Consider the following 25,591-nt stretch of genomic DNA (forward strand, 5'->3'; position numbering starts at 1 on the left):
GCCAACATAGGAAGCTGTGGAGGAAACATGAAAATCAAATAAAGATAGACACAATATCATTGTTAGTATTGTATTGTTTTGTTGTGACATTGATTGCCATTGCCTTCAACACTGAAGAAGGGCTCATACCCGAAATGTTTGTGAGGCAATACAAATTTCAATTTAAGTTTAAGTTTATTTACAGTAGTGCTGTACTATTTCTATTCTTTGGATTAAATAAGATGATCCAGCACCTGATTAAAATGTATATACGGTGGAGTCGAGCACTTAAAAAAAATATTTTTAGGTTTAGATCATTACACATGTTTTTTAGATTGTCCTGAAGCCTGCGTCATAATCATAATGTAGGTCACCCAGGATAATAACTTCTGATTTAGTAAAATAATTTACTTCTGATTTAGTAAAATAAGACAACAAACTAGTTAAGCCCTATAGGAGTTATGGATTCGTGTAAGTATAGTAGCTCAAGCTTTTTGGCAAGGGAAACGGATGTCAGTGAAGACACAGATAAATATATATTTTTATAACAATGGCTACTCCACCACCTCTACCCTCTCTGTCAGCTCTGAACACATGATGTAACCCTCAATATTCATATCAGAGTGCAGAATGTCCCCAGAGATCCAAGTTTCAGTAAATGCCAGAATGTACGGATTCATATGCATAGCCAAGATCTTGTTGTAATTCTGTTTAGGACGTAAGCTCCTAATGTTCAGATGCATCAAACCAAGTCCTTTACGATTTTTAGTCACATGGAAACTCCAACTCAACAAGGTATGTTCAATAGGCAGTTGCAGGCCCTGTCTGATTATTGATATAGTTGGTATGACTATACGATTGCACAGAACAGCACCATTTGTTATTTTTAAAGAATATATATATATATTTTATTATTTTATTTATTTAGGTATCCTTTATTTAACTAAGCAAGTCAGTTAAGAAAAAAATATTATTTACAATGATGGCCTACCCCTTGGTTCTATCCCTAGTAATAGAGGAAGGGGAAGAAAATGTCATTACTTTTCGAAGGTGAGCACCATAGGACCTGAGGATGCAGCCAATGTCAATATGAGGAACTCTCAGAGTAACCAGTGATGGAATGTTACTTACAACAGCCCAAACCTCTAAGTGAAACCGAGGGGTATTCAAGTTTATGGAATTCCAACAAAAGCACTCGGTGAGCAGACCACGGTGGGCTCCTCTTTTGATCTAACAGTACCAGATCTAACAGTGGAGTTAAAACAAATGTGTAGAACATTACAACTGGCAACACCCCTGGCAGCATAGACAACAGTATGACAATAATTCTTAGAGAGGATGGGAGCTTTTACCTGAGCGGGGCTTGGTCTGTCTCTAACTCAATATCTTAACGAGCCTTGAAGTTTGAAGAGACGGTCCAGGCTCCTAGATGGTTGGAGTCCATCATCCCCGTAGAGCATCTTTTATTCCCAAAAAATATTGAAATTGTCAATACAAGTTATGCCAATGGGGTGGCAGTAGCAGATAGAAAGAACCAAGAGCCTGCTGAACCTTTCGCAGCCGATTCAGCTGCCCTATGTGCTGGGTAGTCGAAGTATTCCCATTTAGAACCATTTCATGGGTCTGAAGGTACAAATCCGCCTTCCCGGATGGTCAGGAGAGCAAATCAAGTGCACTATAGGCCTACCTCTGGCCATTCGGATTGCTCAGATTTGTCTGCAATAACATAACCAGGTGTAAAAAAAAAAAGTACAGCAAAGTTGATACTGTAAGATTTCAAAACTTTCAAAACCATGACTGGAGAGAGAGACTGTCCACGAATACAGCAAAGAGCTGCTGTTTTTATGAGTGAGTTCTTGTTTAAGTTCTTACTCAGCACAGTCAACACTTTTTATTCAACACTTAGGCTATAAAATGTGCGTTCTTCCTACTTCCACTTGCGTTACAACCAGCACTGCAGCTGTAATGAATGAGAAGGAAAGTGTATCGATAGGCTTGCACTGTTATTCTTAGCGGCTTGGGTCTTTTTTAATATCCAGACATATTTAACATTCTCTGTTCATAGGAGTAACAACATGAATTTGTGCATGAGGCAGAAATAATGCAGTGTGATTCGAGTTTCGCCATCAGCTGGAAGACTGTGTCCCTTTTGGTTTGTGGAGGAAAGGGAGAGTGGAGGGACGTTGAGGGGCGGACTCTCAGTCTGTTGCTCTCTCCCTTGCTGAGACTGACCATCAGATTCAGGCACCATCAACCCAGTAAAATACTAGTTAATAGCAAATAATTTACAATGGCAAGAAAAAGTATGTCAACTCTTTGGAATAACCGGTATTTCTGCCTAAATTGCTCATGAAATCTGATCTGCTCTTCATCTAAGTCACAACAAAAGGCAAACACAGTGTGCTTATAGTAATAACACACAAGTTATTGTATTTTTCTTGTCTATATTGAATACATAATTTAAACAGTGTAGGTTTGAAAAAGTATGTGAACCCCTAGGCTAATGACTTCTCCAAAAGCTTATTGGAGTCAGGAGTCAGCTAACCTGGAATCCAATCAATGAGACGAGATTTGAGATGTTGGTGAGAGCTGCTTTGCCCTATAAAAAACACTCACAAGAAGCATTGCCTGGTGTGAACCACGCCTCAAACAAAAGTGATCTCAGAAGACCTAAAATAAAAAATTGTTGACTTGTATGAAGCTGGAAAGGGTTACAAAAGTATTTCTAAAAGCCTTGATGTTCATCAGTCCAAGCTAAGACAAATTGTCTATAAATGGAGAAAGTTCAGCATGTTGCTACTCTCCCTAGGAGTGGTCGTCCTGCAGAGATGACTGCAAGTGCACAGCGCAGAATAAAATAAAATCAAATCAAATCAAATCAAATTGTATTTGTCACATACACATGGTTAGCAGATGTTAATGCGAGTGTAGCGAAATGCTTGTGCTTCTAGTTCTGACAATGCAGTGATAACCAACAAGTAATCTAACTAACAATTCCAAAACTACTGTCTTATACACAGTGTAAGGGGATAAAGAATATGTATATAAGGATATATGAATGAGCGATGGTACAGAGCAGCATACAGTAGATGGTATCGAGTACAGTATATACATATGAGATGAGTATGTAGACAAAGTAAACAAAGTGGCATAGTTAAAGTGGCTAGTGATACATGTATTACATAAGGATGCAGTCGATGATGTAGAGTACAGTATATACGTATGAATATGAGAGGAATAATGTAGGGTAAGTAACATTATATAAGGTAGCATTGTTTAAAGTGGCTAGTGATATATTTACATCATTTCCCATCAATTCCCATTATTAAAGTGGCTGGAGTTGGGTCAGTGTCAATGACAGTGTGTTGGCAGCAGCCACTCAATGTTAGTGGTGGCTGTTTAACAGTCTGATGGCCTTGAGATAGAAGCTGTTTCTCAGTCTCTCGGTCCCAGCTTTGATGCACCTGTACTGACCTCGCCTTCTGGATGATAGCGGGGTGAACAGGCAGTGGTTCGGGTGGTTGATGTCCTTGATGATCTTTATGGCCTTCCTGTAACATCGGCTGGTGTAGGTGTCCTGGAGGGCAGGTAGTTTGCCCCCGGTGATGCGTTGTGCAGACCTCACTACCCTCTGGAGAGCCTTACGGTTGAGGGCGGAGCAGTTGCCGTACCAGGCGGTGATACAGCCCGCCAGGATGCTCTCGATTGTGCATCTGTAGAAGTTTGTGAGTGCTTTTGGTGACAAGCCGAATTTCTTCAGCCTCCTGAGGTTGAAGAGGCGCTGCTGCGCCTTCTTCACGACGCTGTCAGTGTGAGTGGACCAATTCAGTTTGTCTGTGATGTGTATGCCGAGGAACTTAAAACTTGCTACCCTCTCCACTACTGTCCCAACGATGTGGATAGGGGGGTGTTCCCTCTGCTGTTTCCTGAAGTCCACAATCATCTCCTTAGTTTTGTTGACGTTGAGTGTGAGGTTATTTTCCTGACACCACACTCCGAGGGCCCTCACCTCCTCCCTGTAGGCCGTCTCGTCGTTGTTGGTAATCAAGCCTACCACTGATGTGTTGTCCGCAAACTTGATGATTGAGTTGGAGGCGTGCGTGGCCACGCAGTCGTGGGTGAACAGGGAGTACAGGAGAGGGCTCAGAACGCACCCTTGTGGGGCCCCCGTGTTGAGGATCAGCGGGGAGGAGATGTAGTTGCCTACCCTCACCACCTGGGGGCGGCCCGTCAGGAAGTCCAGTACCCAGTTGCACAGGGCGGGGTCGAGACCCAGGGTCTCGAGCTTGATGACGAGCTTGGAGGGTACTATGGTGTTGAATGCCGAGCTGTAGTCGATGAACAGCTTTCTCACATAGGTATTCCTCTTGTCCAGGTGGGTTAGGGCAGTGTGCAGTGTGGTTGAGATTGCATCGTCTGTGGACCTATTTGGGCGGTAAGCAAATTGGAGTGGGTCTAGGGTGTCAGGTAGGGTGGAGGTGATATGGTCCTTGACTAGTCTCTCAAAGCCCTTCATGATGACGGAAGTGAGTGCTACGGGGCGGTAGTCGTTTAGCTCAGTTACCTTAGCTTTCTTGGGAACAGGAACAATGGTGGCCCTCTTGAAACATGTGGGAACAGCAGACTGGTATAGGGATTGATTGAATATGTCCGTAAACACACCGGCCAGCTGGTCTGCGCATGCTCTGAGGGCGCGGCTGGGGATGCCGTCTGGGCCTGCAGCCTTGCGAGGGTTAACACGTTTAAATGTCTTACTCACCTCGAATATTCAATGAGGTTAAGAAGAATCTTAGAGTGTCAGCTAAAGACTTACATAAATCTCTGGAACATGCTCAGATCTCTGTTGACGAGATTACGATACGTAAAACACAAAACAAGAAGGGTGTTCATGGGAGGACACCACGGAAAAAGCCACTGCTGTCCGAAAAAAACATTGCTGCACGTCTGAAGTTTGCAAAAGTGCACCTGGATGTTCCAGAGCGCTACTGGCAAAATATTCTGTGGACAGATGAAGCTGCAGTTGAGTTGTTTGGAAGGAACACACAACACCATGTGTGTAGAAAAAAGGCACAGCACAGCACACCAACATCAAAACCTCATCCCAACTGTAAAGTATGGCCGAGGGAGCATCATGGTGTTGGGCTGCTTTGCGACCTCAGTGCCTGGACAGCTTGCTTTCATCGACGGAAAAATTAATTCCCAAGTTTATCAAGACATTTTGCAGGAGAATCTATGGCGATCTGTCCGCCAATTGAAAATCAACAGAAGTTGGGTGATGCAACAGGACAATGACCCAAACAGAAGAAAATATGCCTTCTGGAGTGGCCCAATCAGAGTCCTGACTTCAACCCGATTGAGATGCTGTGGCATGACCTCAAGAGAGCAGTTCACACCAGACATCCCAAGAATATTGCTGAGCTGAAACAGTTTTGCAAAGAGGAATGGTCCAAAATTCCTTCTGACCGTTGTGCAGGTCTGATCCGCGACTACAGAAAATGTTTGGTTGCCGCCAAAGGAGGGTCAACCAGTTATTCAATCCAAGGGTTCACACACTTTTTCCACCCTGCACTGTGAATGTTTACACGGTGTGTTCAATAAAGACATGAAAATGCATAATTGTTTGTGTGTTATTAGTTTAAGCAGACTGTGTTTTGTCTACTGTTGTGACTTAGATGAAGATAAAATAAAATTGTATGACCAATTTATGCAGAAATCCAAGTAATTCCAAAGGGTTCACATACGTTTTGTTGACACTGTATATGTGTGCTTATTCAGCTGTGCCTCACAAGTAATACAACAACTGATCTATTACCGCTGTGATCATATAGCTTACCTCAAATTTTGAAATATAATTTTATAACAATGCGTTGGGCAGGGCAATTCAAGCAAGGCCAATATGTGCCGTGAATTTGTTGGGTCTATACTGCACAAACCTCATTGCTACAGTACTGTTTTAATAGGGTAATGTTGAATAGGCTTATGTTTTTTAAATCGTGTTCAAAATAATCTGAGCAGTAGATCTCGGATTACATTTTGACTCAGAAAATGTTGGCGACGACGGCTACACAGGCTTCCTTCTCTTCACGCTGACAGTTAGGTTAGTAATGCGGAGTAACTACACTGAATAAAAATATTAATGCAACATGCAGAGTTTTGGTCCCATGTTTCATGAGCTGAAATAAAAGATCCTATAAATTTTACATACGCACCAAAAGCTTATTTCTCTCAAATGCTGTGCACAAATCTGATATAAATATAAAATATAAAGCATCCACCTGAAAGGTGTAGCATAAAATTAAGCTGATTTGACAGCATGATCATTACACAGGTGTGCTTTGTGCTGGGGTAAATACAAGGCCATGTTAAATTGTTCAGTTTTGTCACACAACACTGTACCACAGATCTCTCAAGTTTTGAGGGAACATGCAATTGTCATGCTGACTGCAGGAATGTCCACCAGAGCTGTTGCCAGAGAATGTAATGTTCATTTCCCTTTACACCACTTCCTCCTTCTGCACTGTGGTGCAATTTCCCTTTACCTTGCTCTTTTTCTCTTTCTGTATTGCGTCCTGTGGTGCGTTTTCCCTTTACCCCACTCCCTCCTCCTGTATTGTGTACCCTGTAGTGCCATTTCGCTTTAACCCTCCTCCATCCTTCTGTATTGTGTATTGTGGTGCCATTTCCCTGTATTTTTTCCTTTGTTGCCATTTCCCTACACCCAAGCTCCCTCCTTCTTCTGTATTGTGTACCCTGTAGTGCCATTTACCTTTACCTCCTCCCTCTGTATTTGTTGTGTCCTGTGGTGCCATTTCAGTTTACCCACCCCTCCCTCCTTCTGTATTGTCATGTGGTGCCATTTCCCTTTTCCCCCCCTCCTTCTGTTTTGTGTCCCTGTGGTGCCATTTCACTGCTTCCGCTCTCTTTCTCCTTATGTATTGTGTCTTGTGGTGCCATTTCCCTTTACCTACTCTCTCCTTCTGTATTGTGTCCCGTGGTACCATTTCCCTTTAGCCTACTACATCCTTCTGTATTGTGTCCCAGTGGTGCCATTTCCCCTTACCAACCTCCCTCATCCTGTATTGTGTCCCTGTGGTGCCATTTCCCTTTACCCCCATCCATACTAATTTATTGTGTCCTGTGGTGCCATTTTGGTTTACCCTCCTCCCTCCCTTCTCCTGAATTGTGTCCTGTTGTGCAATTTCCCCTTACACCCCTCATTCCTTCTGTATTGTGTCCTGTGATGACATTTCCCTTTTACCAACCTCCCTTCCCTCCATCTGTATTGCGTCCCTGTTGTGGCATTTACATGTACCACCTCCCTCCCTTCTTCTGTGTTGTGTCCTGTGGTGCCATTTCCCTTTTAACGCCCCTCCTTTGTATTGTGTCCTGTGGTACCGTTTCCCTTTACCCCGCTCCATTCTTCTGTATTAAGTCATGTGGTACAAGTTCCCTTTACCCCCTCCCTCCTTCTGTATTGTATCCTTCGTGCCATTTTTCTTTACCCCTCTCCCTCCCCCCTGTATTGTGTCACGTGGTGCCATTTCCCTTAACCCCCTTCATCCTTCTGTATTATGTCCCCATTATGCCATTTCTCTTCACGCCCTTCATTCCACATTCTATATTGCTTCCTGTGTCGCATTCTGACCTTAGTTATTTTGTTATGTCTTTGTTTTAGGATGGTCAGGGTGCGAGTTGGGTGGGTTGTCTGTTTGTTTTTCTATGTTGTGTTTTGTGTTTGGCCTGGTATGGTATGGTTCTCAATCAGAGGCAGGTGTTGTTAGTTGTCTCTGATTGAGAATTATACTTAGGTAGTCTTTTCCCACCTGTGTTTTGTGGGTGATTGTTTCCTGGTTTTGTTGTTTGTGTCACCATTCAGGACTGTTTCGGTTTTCGTTTTCATTCACTTTTTTATTTTGTATTTTGTCGTGTTCCGTGATTATTAAAGTTATCATGGACACTTACCACGCTGCATATTGGTCCGATCCTTGCTACTCCTTTTCAGACGAAGAGGAGGAAACTTGTTACATCCTGTGGTTCCATTTCCCTTAGCCACCATAATTCCTTCCTTCTGTATTATGTCCTGTGGTTCCATTTACATTTACACCATCCCTCCTTCTGTATTGTGTCCTGTGGTACCATTTTCCTTTACCCTCCTCCATCCTTCTGTATTGTGTCCTGTGCTGCCATTTCCCTTTACCTCCTTCTTTGTTGTGTCCTGTGGTTCCATTTGCATTTCCCTTGACCCACCTCCCTCCTTCCTTCTGTATTGTGTCCTGTGGTGCCATTTCCCTTTACCTCCTTCTTTGTTGTGTCCTGTGGTGCCATTTGCATTTCCCTTGACCCACCTCCCTCCTTCCTTCTGTATTGTGTCCTGTGGTGCCATTAACCTTTAACCCCCTACCTCCCTACTTCTGTATTTTTTCATGTGGTACCATTTCCCTTGACCCTAATTCCTCCTTCCTTCTGTATTGTGTCCCTGTTGTTTCATTTCCCTTTACACCCCCTTCCCCCTTCTGTATTGTGTCCCTGTGATGCCATTTCCCTTTACCCACCTCTCTCTTTCCTTCTGTAGTGTGTCCAGTAGTGCCATTTCCAATTCCCTTTACCCACCTCCATCCTTCCTTCTGTGTTGTGTCCTGTGGTGCCATTAACCTTTAACCCCCTACCTCCCTACTTCTGTATTTTTTCATGTGGTACCATTTCCCTTTACCATAATTCCTCCTTCCTTCTGTATTGTGTCCTTGTTGTTTCATTTCCCTTTACACCCCCTTCCACCTACTATATTGTGTCCCTGTGGTGTTTTTCCCGCCCCCCCCACCTTCTTTATTGTGCCGCTGTGGTGCCATTTCCCTCTCTCCTCCTGTATTGTGTCCTGCGGTTCCATTCCCTTTTACTCCCCTCCCTTCCTCCTCCTGTAATGTGTCCCTTTGGTGCCATTACCCTTTACTAACCTCCCTCTCTCCTTCTGTATTGTGCCCCTGTGTTGCCATTTCACTTTAGACCCCTCTCTCCCTCATTCTGTATTGTGTTCCAGTGGTGCCATTTCCCTTTACCCGCCTCCCTCCTTCCTTCTGTACAGTGTCCTGTTGTGCCATTTCCCTTTATCCCCTTCCTCCTACTGTATTGTGTCCCTGTGGTACCATTTCCCTTTACCCCAATCACTCCATCCTCTGTATTGTGTCCCCATGGTGCCATTTCCCTTCACCCCCTCAATCCCCTTTTCTGTATTGTTTCTCGTGGTGCCATTTCCATTAGCCACCCTAATTCATTCCTTCTGTATAGTGTCCCTGTTGTGCCATTTCGCCTTTACCCCCCTCCTTCCTATCTCATTGTGTCCTGTGTCCCATTTCCGTTTATTCCCTCTATCCCGCCTTCTGTAATGTGTCCTGTGGTGCCATTTCCCGTCACCCCAATCCCTCCCTCCTTCTGTACTGTGAACTGTAGTGTTATTTCCCTTTACACACCTCCCTCTCTCTTTCTGCATTGTGTCCCTGTGGTTCCATTTCACCCCTTCCTCTCACCTACTGTACTGTGTACTCTGGTGCCATTTCCCTTCACCCTCTTTCTTCACTCCTTCTGTACTGTGTCCTGTGGGGCCATTTCCACACACACACCTTCTTCTTGGGGGACAGAAAAGGGACACAAAGAGATGTGACAGAAAATTATGGGCCTAAAATGACAAATCTACAGAAATAAATATTTTTCATATACTCAGAGGACTGTTATTAGCATATTTTAACCACTCCTACAAAATTGGTAGATTATCAGATGCTCAACCAGAAGGTCTGATGTCATCTTTACTAAAACAGGATCCAAGTGGTATATATAAAGATCCGGTCCTTTAAAAAAATTGTGCCTTGAACTCTAAATAAATCACAGACAGTGTCACCAGCAAAGCATCCCCACACAATCACACCTCCCCCTCCATGCTTCACGGTGGGAATCACACATGCGGAGAGCATCCGTGCACCTACTGTGCGTCTCACAAGACACAGTGGTTGGAACCAAAAATCTCATGTGGCCTATTAAGCATCTCTTTGTTCATGCTTTGTCTTGTAAGTTAACTTTAGGATCTATATGCTTAGAATAATGCATTGTAATGCCTGTTAATGCCTTATAATTTAAGGTTTATGCCTTATATGTGAATCCAGTCATTTAACAGTAATTCAATATACTTGCAATTAGAATTCCATTCTCAGATATTTCTTTATTGCCTATTATGTAACTCAACCATAGTCTCTTCCATATTGCTAATTATCCTTATGGAGTCCGGTAAACATTTTAATAGGCTAATTGCTTATTCTTATTATGAGTCATATGTGATGTACAGTATATATAATATACTATATATTCACATATAACATATTACTGCCCACTAATTAATAATAATAAGTGATGAGTAGGACTATTAGTCATATAGGCAACATATCTTGATGAGTTTTATTTTGAATGATGGCAGTGCCCTTCATGGTTATAAAAGGACTGTGCCATTTTAACATTGTCAATGATAGTTGTGCCTGTTCGTGCGCTCTTGATCACTTGTGTTGGATAAAAAAAGGTTGCAGTGATTTTAGCTGCGTGATCAATCAAATGTATTTATAAAGCCCTTCTTACATCAGCAGATGTCGCAAAGTGCTGTACAGAAACCCCGCCTCCAACCCCAAACAGCAAGCAGTGCAGGTGTAGAAGCACAGTGGCTAGGAAAATCTCCCTAGAAAGGCCAGAACCAAGGAAGAAACCTAGAGAGGAACCATGCTATGAGGGGGGGCCAGTCCTCTTCTGCCTGTGCCGGGTGGAGATTATAACAGAACATGGCCAAGATGTTCAAATGTTTATAGATGACCAGCAGGGTCAAAAAACAAATAATCACAGTGGTTGTGGAGGGTGCAACAGGTCAGCATCACATGAGTAACTGTCAGTTGGCTTTTCAGAGTATCTCTACCACTCTTGCTGTCTCTAGGGAGTAGAAAACAGCAGGTCTAGGTCAAGGTAGCATGTCCGGTGAACAAGTCAGGGTTCCATAGCCACAGGCAGAACAGTTGAAACTGGAGCAGCAGCACGACCAGGTGGACTGGGGACAGCAAGTAGTCATCAGGCCAGGTAGTTCTGAGGCATGATCCTGGGGCTCAGGTCCTCTGAAAGAAAGAAAGAAAGAAAGAAAGAAAGAAAGAAAGAAAGAAAGAAAGAAAGAAAGAAAGAGAATTAGAGAGAACATACTTAAATTCACACAGGACACCGGATAAGACAGGAGTAATGGTCCAGATATAACAGACTGACCTGAACCCTCCAACACACAAACTCTTGCAGCATAAATAATGGAGGCTGAGACAGGAGTTGTCGGGAGACACTGTGGCCCCGTCCAACGATACCCCCGGACAGCGCCAAACAGGCAGGATATAATCCCACCCAGCCTCCACACCAGTAGAGGGATATCTCTAAAGACCAACTTACTATCCTGAGACAAGGCCGAGTATAGCCCAGAAAGATTTCCCCCACAGCACAACCCAAGGTGTGGCGCCAACCCGGAGAGGAAGATCACGTCAGTGACTCAACCCACTCAAGTGACGCACCCCTCCTAGGGACGGTATGGAAGAGCACCAGAAAGCCAGTGACTCAGCCCCTGTAATAGGGTTTGAGGCAGAGAATCCCAGTGGAGAGAGGGGAACCGGCCAGGCAGAGACAGCAAGGGCGGTTCGTTGCTCCAGTGCCTTTCCGTTAAACTTCACACTCCTGGGCCAGACCTCACTCAATCATAGGACCTACTGAAGAGATGAGTCTTCAATAAAGACTTAAAAGTCGAGACCGAGTCTGCGTTTCTCACATGGATAGGCAGACCATTCCATAAAAATGGAGCTCTATAGGAGAATTCCCTGTCTCCAGCTGTTTGCTTAGAAATTATAGGTACAGTAATGAGGCCTGCGTCTTGTGACCGTAGCATACGTGTAGGTATGTACGGCAGGACCAAATCAGACAGATAGGTAGGAGCAAGCCCATGTAATGCTTTATAGGTTAGCGATAAAACCTTGAAATATCCCTAGCCTTAACAGGAAGCCAATGTAGAGAGGCTAGCACTGGAGTAATATGGTCAAATTGGTTGATTCTAGTCAAAATTCTAACAGCCGTGTTTAGCACTAACTGAGGTTTATTTGGTGCTTTATCCGGGTAGCCGTAAAGTAGAGCATTGCAGTACTCTAACCTAGAAGTGACAAAAGCAGGGATGAATTTTTCTGCATCATTTTTGGGCAGAAAGTTTCTGATTTTTTGCAATGTTACGTAGATGGAAAAAACGCTGCCCTTGAAACAGTCTTTCCATAGCCGCAGGCAGAACAGGACCTACTTTGACCAACCATGACTTACTTTGTACGAACACCATTCTTTTGAACGTGTCAACACTTAAGACTTGTGGACTGACAGATATGTGACAGCACATGTTTTGTAGTCCAGCTTACCTTCTTTACAATATATCCATGGGTATGCCCCCTGTTTGTTCCAAACATCAGCCAGTACTAACTATACTAAATATATTCACGTTATCAAATAATTGATTAAAACACTGTTTATAAATGAAGGTCTACAGTAGCCTCAGCAGCACTCCGTAGGGTAGCGCCATTGTGTAGCCAAAGGACAGCTAGCTTCTGTCCTCCAACCTATCAGAGCTCTTGCAGCATGAACTGACATCTTATCTACCCAAACGAAGGATCAGAGAATGAATCTAGTAATGAAAGCATCATCTACAGCTAGCTAACACTTCAGTACATACAATGTGGTAGTTGACTCGAAGAGAGACAAAGACAACAGTTTTGAACAAATTAATTTAAGGAGAAGCAACAACGAGAGAGAGATGTAGCTGTATGTCATAGTATATATTTTTTTTACTTTCAACTACTTAGCTAGTGTCAAATGCAGCTAGATGGTTTAGCTTACTCAAACACCCGACTCAAACAGAGAGGGATGCTATGTTAGCTAGCTGGCTATGGCTATCCAACACTGAAACTGTTCCAAGTCAAGGTAAACTTTTGGTTCTATTAGTTTATTGCCACTGGTGTAACTGCTAAACTAATTGCTGCTGACTACACTGTACTGCATGATTGTAGCGGCTTTACTAATGCATTTATTATAGCAGCTATGTTGACTATGGCATGACAACGATGAAGGTCTGTTTTTAGCAGTTAGCAGTCATGTTTGTCTTGCATAATTTTGGGGTGACAAGTCACAGACAGCTAGATGATGTGTTGTTCACTGAAGTCCACAAGTGAGAGGAGAGCGCATAGATCGATGTGAGAAGGAATTATATATACAATGAGCTAGGGCTGGGCGATATGGCTAAAATCTCATATCCCAATTTAGGTCATTTCATATCACAATATAGCACATTTTCTGTAAATTCAATGAATACATATTTTATATAAAATGCTCACATGTAAAGGCCTATTTTTTTATTACATTTTGAATTATAATCAACAAATAAAAGGTACTTACTCATATTTGATTATTTCTCTTTTTATTTAGAACCTTTTGTGCAAATGTTCAATTAAGCATGAAACAAAATACAAACTATTTATGTTTCAGATCTAAAAAGGAAAATAGAAAACACATCAACAATAGTTGCAAACAAAATATATATAGGCCTAATATATATATAATATATATATATATATATTGGGGGGCTTGCCTGTTTTGCATGTTATTTTGGCATTAATACATGTCACATATCAATTTGCATTTGGTATCTTGGGTCGAGTGTTAGCACCAACTCACAAAACCCCGTTTCTCGACCGTGGCAGCTGTTATCTCCTTCCATCTTCGTGATTCTTTGCCATATGGTGTGCCGCTGGCAAAAGCCTCTTGCAAAGTCTGAGTTGGGGGTTTGTTTTGATCACTCGATTGTACTTTTTTGGGTCTCATCCGTAGACTTTCCGTACTGTTTCACATGATTCTTGCGTAGGTGGTCAAAGAGGTTAGTGGTGTTTGAGCCTGTTGTCGGGACCGGCCTGCGGCATGTTTAGCAGAAGCCGGTTTTCTGGTCCGCGTCAGACTTTTCATGCCCAAACCACGTCCATGCAACCGAAGTAGCCCCTCGTTTAGGTACGAGCTCTGTATCTCCATGCCCTGTATCAAGTTCACTCTCCTCCATGTTTGTTTGTGTCGCAAAGTGCCGTGTGGAAGAACGCAAAGCGTCGTCCAATTTACAACAAATATTGCCGAAAAGAGTGTGATTTGCGACACAACAAAATAAACGATAGAGCATAATATGAAACGATAGACGCTTTTCTTTTGTCAAACGATATTCATCATCATTCTAGTAGTTCAAAAGCAATAAGATTTATATCCAATGTTTCAACAGACAGGCTGTCTTCATGACAAACTAATGATAACACCTAGGTGCAGGCAGGAGTCCGCAAGTCAATATTGATTGTGTCACTGTGTCAGCTTGATTTTTTAAAAATTAGCTCAACCTGTGCACTTACATTGTAAACTTTTATTCATAAGCTAGGCGTCACGACTTTGGCTGAAGTTGGTCTCTCTCCTTCAGGCGGTGTTCGGCGGTCGACGTCACCGGCTTTCTAGACACCACCGATCCATGTTTAATTTTCGTTTTGTTTTGTCTTGATTATTTACACACCTGGTTTCCATTCCATTAATTATGTTCATTATTTAACCCTCTGACTTCCTTCTCTGATTTGTGTGTTATTGTTTGTCATGTGGGTTCTCGTTGTTTGTGGGAGCTGGGAGGGTGGAAAACCCCCTCTCTCCCATCGGTCCATAGTTTGCAGCACTCGATCCATGGCTGTACCGAGACTCTGTAACATGGTCGCGTGCTGCTGAACACGCTCCTCCATTGGGAGAGGAGGGCTGGCTGTACCTGCTGACTCCATAATATTGGTGCGTTATTCTGTGAGGCCGTTGGTAAAATTGAATAAAGGCAGAGTCAGGCGCAGGACACAGTTCTGAGTAATAATCCACGATTCACTCAATAAATGGTAAGATTCCAACAAGGAACATATACAATAAACTAAAGCACAAACAATATATTTTAATTCCAGGTTGTAAGGCAACAAAAAAAAGAATGCACTTATGCTTATTTGTTTTGTTGCTATTATGTCTATGACAGCTAGCCAGCTGTCAAAATGTTTTGCCTCTGCTAAACATGTCGGCAAATGATGACACATTAGCCAAAGTGGCCAAGCCTCTGATGGGCTTCCGCTTTGTACACGTAGCCTACAGCCTTCATCATCCTTGCCACCACCAGAGAGAAGACTAGGAAGAAACCACCATTTACTTACCTCTAGGCTGCTAACCATATTTATTTGGTTTGTCATTATATCGTTTTCCATTGAATTTTTGTGGTATTTAAATATAATACATTTTTCCAGAAATAATTTTACCAGTATTGTATATTCTCAATTTGACTCCCGCAGCATTGCACACCTGGTCCCCTACCTATGTGTCCTGTCACTCTGTCCTAAATAGTCCTACTCTGTCTGATGTCTTGTGCATCTGTGTCCCCTACCTCCGCATCCTGTCACTCTATCCTAAATAGTCCTGTATTACTGATGGCTTGTCCCTCTGTGTCTTGTCTTCTTGTCATCCTGATGTCCTTTCCTCAGATATTGTAATACTCTATAGCTAAAGCGGTACATAGCTGAACATAGACCACACAACAAGGCATTCAAGGACACCTTGTCCCAAATGGCAACCTATTCCCTATGTATTGCACTACTTTTCATAAAAAGTAGAGCACTATATAGGGAATAGGGTGCCATTTGGGAGGCAGCACTTGGCTTTTTCACTGGCCTCTTCTCCAAACTGTTAACTACTCAAACAATTTGAGGGAATAATTATCTTGTTCCACTGGGTGGGTAATGAGAGAGCAATTAGGGACATCAGTCATTTTCACCACTGCCCTTGGCTTGGCCCGAACGAACACACAGGCACACACACGCCCGTGTGCGCATGCAGACGAACATAGGCACACATACGTATACACATACTCAGGCACACACACACAGGCAGGCCCACTTACATACACACATACTGAGGCACACACACACAGGCAGGCCCACTTACATACACACATATATGCAGGCACACACACGCACAGACACACTTAAGTAGACACACACTTAGCAGAATGGTGACGCAATAACCACTCAGCTGAGACACAATCTTATTGCACCAAATTACTCCATCACAGAAAGATACAGAAATTAAGCAGGGGGCATTTTGGAGGAAAATAAGGAATTAGCATACAGTGTGAGGAAGATGGATGAATTGGCAAAAAGTATTACCCACCATTCCATCTAATTGACAGAATGTGCTCTAATTTACAATGCTGTAGCATATTACATTCAAAGGGCAATTTTGGAACATGTATCTTGCATTTCTTGCTATTGGATTAACTGGTTTTAAAATAACTCAATTGAGAAGATATTATCATGGTTTGTTTTGGTGATTAAATACATTTTCTCATGATATTTCACAGTAAATTTATACTTTGGATCAAAGAGTTTTGAAAAATTCTACCACATACTTGTGAAAATAGTATTCTCTATTTCCCGATGGCTGTGTTCAGAACTGAAGCCTGGTGTGTGTGCACAATTGTGTGTGTGTGTGTGTGTGTGTGTGTGTATCTACTTGTGAGTGTGTGCTTATCTCAGTGCAGATCCTTGAAAGCTCACGGCCTGTGAGAGCTGCACCTAAGAGTTGTTTGAGAGTCTGTGCATTATGTGTCTGTGTGTCAGAGAAAATAGTTGTTATACAGAGCAGACTCCAAGTCCCAAAGCCCATACCCCAACCTCCAGCCCTAGTCCCAGACCAATACCCCCAGGCCCATATCGCCGCTCCAAACCCACAGTCCCATACCCACAACCCCATAGGAAGCCCAGTGGCTATGGAGTTGGACCTGTAGGCGAAAGGTGGCCGGTTTGAATCATGGTCCGGGTTCTGGAAATAGGAGGGAATTGATTGGGCAACTAGAAGGCTGCTGGGTTCACATCCTAATGACATTCCCCCACAGTCGAGCCCTTGAGCAAGGCCCTAAGTCCTCAACATGTTCTCCATCCAGGGTGCTGGACTGCAGTTTAACTCTGTGCTTGTCTCAATTGAGTGTGATGTGTGCTGTCGAGAGCGGAGCAGAAAAGTTTACACGATCAAACCTGTGAGAGAAGCACTGTTATCATTCATAATTTAGGGAAATCAAGAACAAAACCTCTGTGTTCTATTGGTCAGAGCAAACCTCTTTCTGTGCTGTAATCCTGAAAAGGAGAGAGAAGGAAGGGTGGTAGGCAGGGAACAAGGGAAAGTGATTTTCTATTCCACAGGAAGTGCTAATCGGTCATGCAGGTTGAAGGAATAGGTTTGATACTGCTGTTTGATGTAATGAAATGCAATCATCGGTTACATCTGTTACATTACCACAGCTAAAAGCCTCAAACATGTATTTTAGTGGGTGTGTGTGTGTGTGTGAGTGTGTGTCTAAGCTTAATATACTGCTGCATATACAGTATTACACACACATATAACGGCGCACACACACACCCACACACACAATGTCAGGCACTCCGTAGTAATTGGCTGAGAGGTGCGTTGACACAGCCATATGTAAATGACAGAATCAAGTGACCCTCGTTAGTTAAAATTTTGTTTGCTTGATCAAGTCCTTTTGAATGCATTTGAATAATGATAGTAATAGTGTGTCCGAGTATTGCTGTAGAAGTCGTCTGCATCTTAACCTTGTAATACCAATGTACCCCGCAACACTAATTAAAACCCTATAACACTGCATCTTAACCCTTAAGACTAATAATTTTCTGCATGATATAGCACAAATATTTGTTTTAAGATAGTTCATATCATGGCCCATCAAGCTATTTTATTCTATAGTTTTATCTGTCATCTTTTTAGCATTTAGTAATGTCTGTACTTGTGTCTGATATTAATAAGATGCAGTGGTACAGGGTTAATTAGTGTTGCAGGGTACATTTGTGTTAGAAGGTTAAGATGTAGAGAGGACTTCTACAGAAACATTTTAAGCTTCATACAGAATATGCCGGTTAATTATGTAATCATTTAATAACTCTCAGTGTCAGTAGCATGCTGCTATTCCATGACAGAATGTCAGTGTCCCAAGTGGCACCCTATTGCACTAGTTTTGACCAAGGCCCATAGAGCTCTGGTCAAAAGTATGCAGGGAATAAGGTGCCATTTGGGACTCAAACAAAGGATTTAAGCCTTATGTTGCACATTATTACACACTATTGTTAATGAAATTACTCAAATGCAATCAATAAGGCTTGATCAAGCAATCAAATATCTTAAATAATGACGGTCACCTGACATTTACATATTGTTGTGTCAACGCACCTCTCGGCCAATGATTACAGAGTGCCTGACATTGTGTGGGTGTGTGGGTATGGGGGTGTGTTGGCATGCTCCCTTACATGTGTCTCATAAGATATGAGAAGACTGTGTTCAAAATCAAAGATGACATTCCCCTCCAACTCAGAACAAGATTAGATAAGCAATGTAATATCAACACTCAAGTAGCGTTTAATTTGTCTTCAGGTATTAAAACGTCTCTCCTGCACATGCCACTGATTATAAATTACAGATGAAAGGAATACCAAATAAGGACATCACTGTGATTGGCAGAAGGTTAAACACTTTCTTATCTGCAGAGACACGGAACAAAAATTATTTGGGGTTTTCACACCTCGCCACCGGGGAATCTGACGAGACCACTAAGCCATAGCAAAGAGAGCTATCACATTATTAATCAACAGAAAAACAATGGTTTACCTGTCACCTGGCTTGTATAATCAAGTAGTGCACTATAAGGGGAATAGGGCACTATATGGGACGCAGATCTTCAGTGGGACCGAAGACCCAGAGAGGCCAGCTCAGGATTTTCTATCACGATCTTCACAGTTTATCGAAGCACTCGCTCTCGCTTCACGGAAATTGTTAAAGAAAAGTTACAACATAAGTTGTGTTGCAGATAAATCCACTTATAAAAAAGTTGGCTATGGGATTCAAACCTGTAACCTTTCAATTACTGTCCCAACACTCTTAACCGCTAGGCCACCTGCCGCCCATAATAGACAGTGTATGTAGTATTGTCCCTGTTTGAGACCGTAAGCTACTTTAATTAAGTTGGATGTATTAGTTGTTCTTCTTGACTTGACTACCGTATGTACTGTAGGGTATACTGTGAAGGTTCCTGTAATATGTATTACTATTATCTTCCTCTAACATGTATGTAGCATGTAGCCAGGCTTGTGAAAGATGGATGTAGTGGTTTTCTTTCACTCTACCCTCTCCACCCCTCTCTCACGATCCCACCATTTGTAGAAAATCATTCTCGGATTTTGTACTGCATCTTTCGCTATCTCTCTCCCTCTATTCCCCCTCTTTCACCCTCTTTCCCCCGCTCTATCACCACCTCACCTCTTTCTTTCTACCCCCTCCTCATCTCTCTATTCCCCTCTATCTTTCTAACCCAGAGAGAGAGAGAGAGTGAGAAATGGCAGGCAGTAAGCTTGTTGAAAGGGAACAAGGTGATATGGGGAACGTCACATGCCCTCTGTGGGAAGCCACGGAAGCTCGGCTGTTTTTAGCTGCTGTGAATTGAAAATCGCTCAATGTTGAATTTCCCCTTGAGAGTCATCTTGAGAGAGGGGGAGATAGGGGGGAGATAATGTGAGATACAGTAAATGTAGGGACAAAGAGAGAGAGGGAGATACGTACACTCTTAGAAAAAGAGGTGCTCAGTGCAACCATACAGGGTTCTTCGGTTTGTTCCCATAGGGGAACCCTTTTTGGTGCTAGGTAGAACACTTTACAGAGGGTTTCTACCTATAACCCTTCTAGGCAGAGTTCTTCATAGAACCCCCTGGAAATAGTTATACCTAGAACCCAAGAAGGGTTATGCCGAGAACCCTGTATGAACGGTTCTACCAAGAACCCTTTTATCCTCTAAAGGTTTTTTCTATATTCCTCTACGAAGTGTTCTACAAATAACCTTTTCATCCTAAAGGTTCTTCCTGAAACCATCTATGAAGGGTTGTACCGATAACCCTTTTATATTTGAAGGCTTCTTCCTAGAACCCTCTATGAATGGTTCCATCAGCCTTATAAGCCTTTAAAATGTAACTCTTTACAACATAAGGCCTTTCTTTGATGGCCTAGTTATACCCTAACACAGTGATGTTAGGAAGCCCCATGTTTACAGGGCACATCAGGCCTGCAAATCACATTATGCTGGCTGCAAAGTGATGTGTAATTCCTACTGGAATCCAGCCAGAGTGAGGATATCCAACAATTAGGACTTTTAATCACCTGGAACCTGCATTCAGAATGACTGCCACATTCACTAATGGGACGACCTAAGTCATCTGAACTGGAGCAACTATCTCAGTAATGGGTGCAATAAGTCCAACTATTAACAGATTGGATTAGTTTAGAAAAATGTGTTTATCTTTATGTAACATAAGATTAATCAACCAATCAAAAACAGATATTGAAACAAATCATTCTGAAAAGTAAAAATGGCACAATCAGAGTAAAAAATGAAGAGTAAAACTGACACAATCACCAACATTGGTTATTTTTTTTCATTTTTCATTGAACCTTTATTTAGCTAGGCAAGTTATTAACTGTTAATTAACTGTTAATTTAACTCCTGATTCAACGTAAGAAATGTTACACTGAAAAATCATGGCAAAGATATTAGCTATGTCAGCACTGTATGTAAATGTACCTAAAATGATTAAGGGAATACCAGATACATGCACAAATATTCCCATATAGTTTAAAACGTTCTCACACCTTTAAATGTATCAGATTATTCTCCTGATGTTAAAGTTTAAACACTGAGGTAAACACTAATGCTCAGGCACTATTTACAGTTTTTTTTTAAACGAAGAAATAATACAATTAAAAAACATTCAGAAATGTTCTATGCAGAACCTTTCTTGCCTTCCAAACAATCATCAAATAAACCTTCATTCTATAAAATTGTTATTTGGATGAAAAAGGTTAGAGATAGAACTCTTTGCTGTACAAAGAACCATTGTCTTCCAAAAAGGGTTCTTCAGATTAAAACAGTTCTTTGTATAACCCTATCCCTTCGCATACAACCCTTTTTTTAAAGAGTGTAGGGACACAGACAGAGAGCGAGAAAGAGAGATAAAGCACAAAGACCCAAATAATGGTGATTTACACCTTCATCACTGTGAGACTTTAAAACTCAATAAATGTACACTCAGTACAAAAATGCACATGTACAACAGAAATCAAATGACAGTAATTGAAGAGTCCATAAACACAAACAACTTTGTCCATAAACACAAACAACTGACAAAATTGGAAAAACCTCTTGGAAGAAAATTGAAACAAGAGGAAATAGAAATACAAAACGGCGTTCTACAAAATACAAAACGGCGTTGTAACGGCGTTCTTCGTTTGTTGAAAGAGAGTCGGACCGAAATGCAGCGTGGTGGTTACTCATGTCTTTAATGAAACAATCGCGATACATGAAATAACTTCTACAAATACAAAACAACAAATGGAACGTGAAATCTAATTACAGCCTATCTGGTGAACACTACACAGAGACAGGAACAATCACCCACGAAATACAAAGTGAAACCCAGGCTACCTAAATACGGTTCCCCATCAGAGACAACAAGAATCACCTGACTCTGATTGAGAACCGCCTCAGGCAGCCAAGCCTATACTAGACACACCCCTAATCAACCACAATCCCAATGCCTACAAAAAAAAACAATACGACAATACAATAAACCCATGTCACACCCTGGCCTGAACAAATAATTAAAGAAAACACAAAATACTAAGACCAAGGCGTGACAAAAATGGTGATATGGACAACCCATTTTTAAACATTCTACAACACCATTCAAATCGACGCAAATGTAGAACAATGTCAAAGTTATGAGAAGTTCAATGGATTTGAAAAAGGTAGAAAGGACAATCAAAGTCCATTGACTCCCCAATTACTGAACAGAAGCTCTATAAGAAATTTCAGGCCCTCAAAATATTAAAAGCATGCGGACCTTATGGCATCCTAAATAAGATACTCAAATTCACTAGTGCAAAATATCAATTGGCTATAGAAAAAGGGTTGAATTTGATCCTGAGTGTAGGTTATTTCCTTGACATCTGAAATCAAGGACTCATAAGGCAAATCTTTATGAACGGAGTCAAATTTCACTCTAACTATTATAGAGGTGTTTGTGTGAACAGTAACCTGGGGAAGGTTTTCTGTAGTATTATAAATGTAAGAGTTCTTCATTTCCATAATAAGCACAATGTAATGAGTTAAAGCCAAATTGGATTTATACCAAAGCATCGATCATATTTACACCCTACACACTCTGATAGATAAACACGTCCACCAAAATAATGTAAAAATGTACACTGTTTTATCAACTTCCAAAAAGCATTTTATCCTATTTGGCATACAGGACAGTAGGTAAAAGTAATGACATAATTAAATCAATTTACAGTATTCTGGCAATATGTGCAACATCAAAATTGGCAAGAATATAACAGAATTATTTAACTAGGGGCGAGGCTTCACCAGGGTTGCAATCTGAGCCCCGTGCTCTTCAATATTTACATCAAGAAATTGGCCACTATTTTAGAAAAATCTCCAAAATACAGAGGTTAAATTTTGAACAAGTTGAGGTTGCTACACTTTGTGTTACCTTAGATTGTAAACAGTCATGGTCAAAAAGTATAGATTCAATGGTTGTAAAGATGGGGAGAGAGTAATGAAGAGATGCTATGCTTTTTTTACACCACACTCCACAAAGCAAACCCTGCAGCCTCTAGTTTGAAGTTATATTGATTATTGTCCAGTCATATGGTCAAGAGCTGCAAAGAAAAACCTAGTTAAGCTACAGCTGGCCCAGAACAGAGCCGTACGTCAGAACAGAGCCGTGCCCACTTAACCCAAAAGCCAGCCACACCAATGTGTCAGAGGAAATACCGCACTCCTGGCACCCGTGTCAGCAGGTATTGCGCCCGGCCCACCACAGGATTCTCTAGTGTGCGATGGGACAAGAACGTTCCTGCCGGCCAAACCCTCCCCTAGCCTGGACTCGAACCAGGATCTCTAGTGGCACAGCTAGTGCCTTAGACCACTGCGCCACTCAGGAGGGCTTGCATAGTCAACTTACACACAGCACTGACACACACACACTTAACTCACTAGAAATGCCACCAGGGCTCTTTTCACAGGCCACAGGTCAGAACAAATTCAAGGAAACGTACAGTATTATACAGAGCCACGAGTGCATTGAACTCCCTTCCATCTTATATAGCGCAAGTGAACAGCAAACATGGTTTCAAAAAACAAATAAAGCAACACCTCACAGCCAGGGTTGGGTAGATTACTTTCTAAATGTAATCCATTACAGTCACTAGTTACCTGTCCAAAATTGTAATTAGTAACATAACTTTTGGATTACCCAAACTCAGTAATGTAATCTCATTAGATTCCGTTACTTTTAGATCACTTTCCCGTTAAGAGGCATTAGAAGAAGAGAATGTATGTTACCAATTGAACGATCTATTTCAGGATAAATCAATGTTAAAGTTTACATAGCTCGCCATATATTGATGTTAAATTTTACATGATGGATTGTTTATGTAGGCTTCTTCTAACCCATTGCCTTCTATTACATACTGTATAATAATACGATTAAGTTGTATTTTTACATTACAAACCATAGTCTATCAGAATTCCAGTCATTCGAATAAATGTTATATTCAAGAATAGATCTTGGAAATATGGATGTATGGAAGTATAGATGAGCCAATTTGTTTTAACTGAGCTTAACCCAAAAACAAAGGACTTATTAGCCAGACCTACTCTGTTGTTTATGATTTTGTTGACTGATTGGGCTCATATACTCGAGTTGAAAAATAAATGCTGCGCTCATGGAATGGAATGCTTTTGAACACTACTGAAAAGTGCTATTTGCATGTGAAAAATGAATGTAATTTGCTGCATTTGCTATAGGTCTATAGTTTACCTTTTTGTTGGTGACACTTTGATATCATGATAATATGCAGCTGTTTAAAGGGCACATCTACATGTGAAACAATAACAAAACAATCGCCCCGCCTTTGTTTTGGTAAAATGCTGAGGGATGTGCCTGGAGAAATGTAACCACTCTCAGATTAATAGACAGAGCTATGGATTCAAAGACTGACCATCCATGATATCAACATTATTGTTTTATCAATCTTTTGTGGCTATACAGTGTTTGTTTACATTTACAATTAAGTTCAAATACACATTTAGATTTGTAAAAAGCCATCCACAACAACCACAATCTGTAAGGCACATGAGAGAGCAGTAGTGGGATTCACATTAAAGTGCTATGTAGATATCAATAATAAGTGATATTCGTATCGCCATAGATTACACCACTGCTGTTGTCCTTACCTCCATGCAATTATTCAAGTTGGATAATCTTTGGATGCCGACAGCAGTCGCACCATTGGAAGACATAGAATGGACTGTAACCTACAAAAGCCTATTCTTGCTCTTTTCCCGCGATCCATCAAACCCATTTGAATTGTCATCATAGTGGTCTCTGACTTGTCGTCAGACTCGCTCAGGTGGAGCAAACTTAAACTTGCGCCTTTCGTCAATGCTGATTTGAATGTCATTGAGAAAACATTGAGATGTGTCAAATATTTAGTTTTTTTTAGTTAACATACTTTCTGAATTTGAAAGTAATCATCGAAGTAATCATCTAGTTTTTCAATCAATGTAGCTCAACGTGACACCTAAATGATGCAGGGAATGAACTTTGAGAGAAAGCACACAGGATATTCTAAGCCATTAAAAAAATATTCAAAATCAAATGCCTGGTTAATACGAATTGAATGTCTCATTGAACCAATTGCACTCCATGGCAGTGAAGTGTGGGGTCCACTTGCAAAACAAGATCTCACCCAATGGGACAAACACCCCATTGAAACCCTGCATGCATAGTACTGTTAGATTATCCTACATGTCTCAAAAAAGAGCAATTAGGTTTGGAAACATCTAAAATACATTCATCCCCTCTCATATCATTACCAAGTCCTTCAATGCCAAGAGTTGAGCAAAGAAAAGCGTAGCCTCATCCAGCTGGTCCTGGGGCTGAGTTCACAAACCTGTTCTACTAACACACTGATGCCTCAGGACCAGAACCTCCAATCAATCAGAATAAACCAAATTAAATCAACTTTATTTGACTCTTTGCAAACTGGAATCCATATATCCTGAGGCTGCATTCATTGTAGCTGGGGATTTTAACAAGGCTAATCTGAAAACAAGACTCCCTAAATTGTATCAGCATATCGATTGCGCAACCAGGGCTGGAAAAACCTTGGATCATTGCTATTCTAACTTCCGCAACGCATATAAGGCCCTGCCCCGCCCTCCTTTCGGAAAAGCTGACCACGACTCCATTTTGTTGATCCCTGCCTACAGACAGAAACTAAAACAAGAAGCTCCCGCGCTAAGGGTCTGTTCAACGCTGGTCTGACCAATCGGATTCCACACTTCAAGACTTATTCCATCACGTGG

General features: G+C 41.6%; 1 protein-coding gene across 1 annotated transcript in view; it reads left to right on the forward strand.

Annotated features, from left to right (window-relative positions):
* The window catches only part of LOC118393628 (protein kinase C-binding protein NELL1-like), a 398,605-nt gene that overhangs the window by 213,575 nt on the left and 159,439 nt on the right, over positions 1–25,591 (forward strand). The window lies entirely within an intron of this gene.

The sequence above is a fragment of the Oncorhynchus keta genome, chromosome 14 (genome assembly GCF_023373465.1).
Source record: "Oncorhynchus keta strain PuntledgeMale-10-30-2019 chromosome 14, Oket_V2, whole genome shotgun sequence".
NCBI classification, from domain to species: Eukaryota; Metazoa; Chordata; class Actinopteri; order Salmoniformes; family Salmonidae; genus Oncorhynchus; species Oncorhynchus keta.